The sequence below is a fragment of the Struthio camelus genome, chromosome W (assembly GCF_040807025.1).
Source record: "Struthio camelus isolate bStrCam1 chromosome W, bStrCam1.hap1, whole genome shotgun sequence".
NCBI lineage: Eukaryota > Metazoa > Chordata > Aves > Struthioniformes > Struthionidae > Struthio > Struthio camelus.
The window spans coordinates 36,209,778-36,215,777 of NC_090981.1; positions in this window are offsets into that span (position 1 = coordinate 36,209,778).

The following is a 6,000-nucleotide window of genomic DNA, read 5'->3' on the forward strand; positions in this document are numbered from 1 at the left end:
TTGCTTTTAGTTGCTCATCGCCACTCATGTGGCTGGAGATTTTTGTCCACTCAGATCTGTTGGATGCTCTCCTCACATAAGCAGTTCTTATTTTTGTTAAATTGGGTCCTACTATTGAGCAGGTAACAGCTGTGAATGCAACTTGCCTTGCTGTACACACAGCCGTATCTGAAGGAGGAGCTGCATTTTCCTTTGACTTTTTCACTATGTCAAGAGTTCTGTGAGATAGTGGCTGGCACTAGCAAAACTTGCAGAGGTCATTTTCTGTAGCAGCCTTGCAGAGAGATAATTGCCACTGAAGTAAGTCTGTAGGGATGTTGAGAATGTTTTCATCATTGAATAACAAAAGAAAAATGATTCTGCAGGGAGGTGAGTGCTTTGAGCTCTTCGGCCGTCCCTAAGTTGTACCAGGGAAAAATCTGTACAAATCCAACTGGACAGTCCCACTAAAATATCACAAATTAATAAAAGGCAGTAGAAACCTCATAAATGCTTAGAGAGTCTGCAAGTATCTTTTATGCTGATAGAACAAATGCTTCATCTGCTGTAAAGCTGTTGCTAAGCGAACTGGTCTGGTTGGCAAGTACCAGCTGTAAGATGTGATAGCTCTCAGAATATAGAATAAGTGGGTATTTTCTATATAAATGATTTTGAAATGGCATACAACTATTTGGCCAGTGGAGGTTGTATTTGCTACTTTTTCGTCCTTACTAATTTGAAAACTATTTCGGTTTTAAAGGAATATTTAAAGAATGGGCATAGCAAGAAAGGACTGCTCTTTAATAGACAGCTGTTTCCTGCTAGGTAGCTTGACAACACTTTGTAAATAAGGTTGCCTAAAGTGATTGCAGAAATGCTTGTTCTGACGATAAACTTTTTAACTGCAGTGCTTAATTATGAATGCTAATTCATAAAATGAGCTTCTGACAGGGTCTTTTCATATTTCTGAGGGAGTGACTTTGTGAAGCTCCACTAACAGTAAGGCCTGCTTTATTGGTTATGAATTGAGTTTGGGCATTTTGTGTTGGCAGGAACTTGTAGCAATTTACATTGAATTCTGTAATCTTCTGCTTGAACAATTTTCTCGGGTTCTGGAAGGAGTCATTGGTAGCCCTCTACCAGAGGCAGAGAAGTTACAGCACAATAATCCAGTGGCAGAGGGAAGGGTAGAATAAGAAATATCAATGTCTTAGAGAACAGCTAACCACTGAAAAGAGAGTTGTGCAAGTTCTTACTAAATAGAGTCAATTTTCATCCAGTTATGATGAAAAAAGTACCAGCAGTCTTTTGTTGCTTAGTGAAAGGTAGAGATGCAATAATCCAAGTTGAAGCTGTATAAGCAATGTGCTCTATGGAGAAATGAAAAAAGGGAAACCAGTAAAGTACCTGCATGATATTTATGGTTGCTGTGTGGAAAAAGTAATCAGAGGCAAAGAAGCAAATACGTAAAATGAAATCAGTAAAAAACACTAATGTAGCTCATACTACAGACCTCCCTAAAAAGACATTTGAAAAATCCCAGATGAAGGAGTAACTCCCTGCCGGCTGAAAAAATATGGTTTGTAGCCCTGTTCCCTGGTTTGAACTCTTAGTCAATGCTGAGGAATATTACTGCTCAAAATTTTTCTATTTGAATGATGTATTAAACGAGTCGGGTCTGTAGCCTCCACTGGAAGTCAGATAATTCCCTGGTACTTTTAAAAAAGCTAAACGTAACTCCCACTATGCTAACTGAGAATTCTTCACCTAATAAAACAGGGACTGATGTCTGGGGTTATGCGAGTGAACTAATTATATCTGTTTATAATGACTGCCACGTTTATAAAAACAGTCACAGTGCTAACAGCGTCTAATTCATTACTTTGTGAAACACTCTGAAGATCATGACTTGGGAAAGTGTTATTGTGACTCATTTTTGTAAAAAAAGGGTAATAAGTGTTGTATTTCCCACACAATTCTCTCTGACAAACTTATTACACCCCAGCCAGGGCAAGCTTAACAGTAACATTGTTTGATTTATATATATATTTTTTTTTCCGGATGTGTTTATGAGGTGCTGTTTCAAGGCCACATTAAATAATGCACCAGGAAGAATTGTGGCTTGATTTCTTAATGAAATGACTCAATTAAAGCAGATATCACTTCAAACTTGCTTTACGCTTTAGAAAAGTTGCACAAAAGTTAATCATAGCTCTTCATGCGTGCGTTTGTACAAGTGGGCTGGCAGCCACTTGACAATCAAGCCCGATGCATTGCGTTGGCAAGAAGAAATTCACAAGGACAGAATTTATCAGTTATGTTTTTATCCACTAGGGGGACCTATTGTTATGACTAAAAAGTGGAATCTAAAGTTATAAAACAACATAATCAAACGTCAGGTTGAATTTTTATAACGGAATCTTTTCACTCTTACAGTGTATACACACATCTTACAAACCTGTGTGCCTCTTCCACCCGTGTAATAGTAATTTGCCAACTAACATGCCACTTCTGTACAGCACAAATTAAAACTAAATTTTAAACGTGCAAAAAGCTCACATTTCTGTGTTGGGTCATCTTGCAGCTTTACTATGAAATAAAAATAGAGACAGAAAACAGGTTAATTGTTTGTGATTTACAAGATTTACTAGCAAAGTTTATACTGATTCGTAGCTGCGCCTGTCTTTTTTTCCTCCCCCCCCTTTTTCTATGGGGCGGGAAAAAAAGCCACAACTATTCTTTTTCTGTCCTGACAACGAAATAGCTCATCCATGTCCTAATCGTTTCCTGCCTCAACTATGCAACCTCCTCTTCACTGGGCTTTGTAACTCCATGACCTGCTATTCCAAAGGCTGGTAGCAAAATAGTCTCTCATTCTTGTGTCTCTGCCACACTTGACTCACTCTGCTTTATCTCAGTTGTGATGCCCATCAAGCTGAAATGCCTTCCTCTTGCCTTTTAGGCTCTTTAGCTTACAGAGTCTTGTTCCGGCCCTTGGCCCTTTCACTTACCTAATGATCTGTCCCCTATGCTATGTCATTCGCAGTATCCCTTTTATATTTTTACTTCCACTAGCATCTCTGGGCTTTTTTTTGCATGTAATGTTTCCCCCTAGTCTGACTTGCCGTATCACAGCTGTGATTTTGTTCAAATCCATGCCTAAAAACTCACATTCCCAACCTTGCTCAGGAAAATTAGGTGACCATTAATGAACTAAAAAAACAAGCAGCAATCAAACAATCCACGAAGGTTTTGGCATGCAACCTTTTCTGATCAATAGTCATTTCATCCTGGTATCGTTATATTTCTCCTCCTTCTCCCGGACCCCTTTCTCGATCCTTTTATTCTTTGTTGTTCTGCTCTCTTGTGTCAGAGTGTATTTGGCATCCATGCTTTACGAAGTTGGGGACAGCACATTTCTTGTGTGTGCCAAAATAAAAAAAAAAAACTATGAAAATTATTGCTTATTGCCTACAGTGAAATCACTTTGATACTGTTCTTAATGCTACTAATAACTATGCTTTTTCTCAGAAAGAATATGAAGTTTTATTAGTTCTTTTTATTTTACACATTTGGTAGTTTTTTATACTCATCTTAGATGTGATGGGGGTACCACACAATAGCTTTTTCTTCTCTAAACAAGGAACACTGTTATTTTAATATGCTTAAGTGAATGAAAATTTATTTTGAAATTGTGTTTCCTTAAGCATAATTTTTTTTTGCCACTGTAAGAGACTGATGAACTATTGCATTATGTGATCATTTTAGAAATTATTTCAGTAAACTGCGTATTTGATTCCTTTCAATGTCTCCTTTTCCTATCTGTAGTGTGTAGAGATTTGGGATCAAATATTCAGTGTGTACCCACATAACTAAAAATCTGCAGTAACTAAATCTGCAGTTCACTTTCCACAGTGAACCATGGGAGATAAGCATCTGAGTAAACAGGGTCTAGGCCCTTAAAGGTAACAGACTCTCAAATCTCTCTGTCCTCAATGAAAAATAAGCACTTGCATACCCCTTAGCAGTGATTCTAAATTCCAAAATCACCTAGGTGCTTTTGAAAGTATTACCTTGATCTTGTGCAGGAATTTTGATATTCTACGTGTGGCAGACTTCCAAGTAGTTTAATTTTACTATGTGTTTATTATTCATGTGAATTTAAACAGAATAAAAACAATTGAATTGTGATTATTTTTATGAGGCTGTGATGTGTCTAAAATACAAACATGCATCCATTTCTACTGTATTAATACTAAAGTACTAGACTAATGAACCTGAGGTTGCGTGTCCTATGCTAGTCTTTATGCATCCAACACCCCTAATAATGTTAATTACGGGTGTGGAAGGACATGTGTTTGCTCTTGCTGTTTGGTGAATTGCAATACACTGAAATAATAGCAGGGCAAAAACATGGAAAAGGTGTTTTCAGCACTAGATGTTTTTTTTGGAAAAGAGTGACAGTGCATAGAAATGTGAGAGGGTGAAATTGCGTACTCGAGTGTAGTTTGAGTGTAGCAGGCTCAGAGGCACAGCAGGTCTCCAGTAAGTTCCAGATGGAGCTCAGGGAGTCAGTCCAAAATGTCAAGAACGCAGCACCCCCAGCAGATTGTCAGTGGGAAAAATGCCTTCCCTTCAGAAGAAACCAGCCATGTACTTTGGGCCTTTGACCATTGTGTTACAGATTCAAGCACTCCAGGCTATGCAGGAAGCAACTAGAACCGGCTGTTAAAATCACACTTGATTCCCTAACTGGTTTTTAAAAAGTGTCTCCAGAAACATCCACCTCCTCCTCCACACTCAGCCAAGGTCTACCGCTCCTTCTCCCCGACCCTTGCTTAGGGCCTTCGTTCCTGCTCGTGACTGTGCCACCAGTTTCCTGGCTTGCCAGGGGAACTGGTTGGGTTTCCTTTGGCAGCTCATCCCTGAGCAAACTTGTAGCAACATAAGCAGTTAAAAATAGACTAATCTGAGACTGAATTATTTAGGGGAGGGATAATCATGTCAAAACTACCGTACAGAGAGAAATGGCCCTGACTACTGTGGTCTCACCCACGCCTCTTAACAATAGCTTTGCAGGAGACTGCTACAGTACATACCTGCAAAGTGCCACATGAACAGCAGGATACAGTTGATGAAATGTGGGCGTCAAATGAGCTTCTGCACGTGTGCAAGTCACAGTAGGTTCCCTTCACAGTCAAGGGAGAGCTAGCCTTTATAGTCAATGACATTTAAGGCATTTTTCATCTCATCATATACCAGATACCTATTTTCTGCCTGGTGAATGACACCATAAACTCCATTGATCACTGGTAAATCTTCGTTATCTGTAAGGAAGCCAAGATAACGAGCACAGATCTAAATATTTACAGTTTAGAAAACTCCAGTCGGTAGGTTGAGTCCCAAACTAAATGTGTTGCTTACAGGACGTGGAAGATCAAGGACGTGGCATCAAAACAATGCCAGAATGCTTCACTTTCTTGTGGATAAAAGCAATTATTTTAACTCTTGGCCAAAACAGTGCTTCACAGCCGCAGCAGTGAGTAGGAGATTTTTAGGTCTGGTCTTGAGAGCCAGAAGTGAAACTCTAGTCAGAAAACACTTCTCTGGGCAAAATATATGACAACCTCAGGTGTTTGTTGACAGGTCCAATCTGACAGAAACAAGTTGTGAATACAGATACAGTCCAGCAGATTTCAGGGAACGTAATTGCCACTTGTGGCTAACGGGATGGGTTGCCGTAAGCTTGCTCAAAGAAGTAAACTTTTTACTAGGACATCTGAGGAAAAACAACCATCCTTCACATAATATATCCATCTGGTATAGCTACTGAAGTGTGGATACACTGAAGATACCTTTATCTAGGTCAGGTATTGCTAGCAGCACAATTGCAAAAACTACTGAAGATACCGGATAAAAGCTCAGAGTGGTTGGTTGTAGTTAGCCTAATGCTGCCGTATCTATGGTAGCTAGCTAAAGCCAAATGTCTGCCTGAGCTGTAGCCGCTGTGCAAGAAGTGAA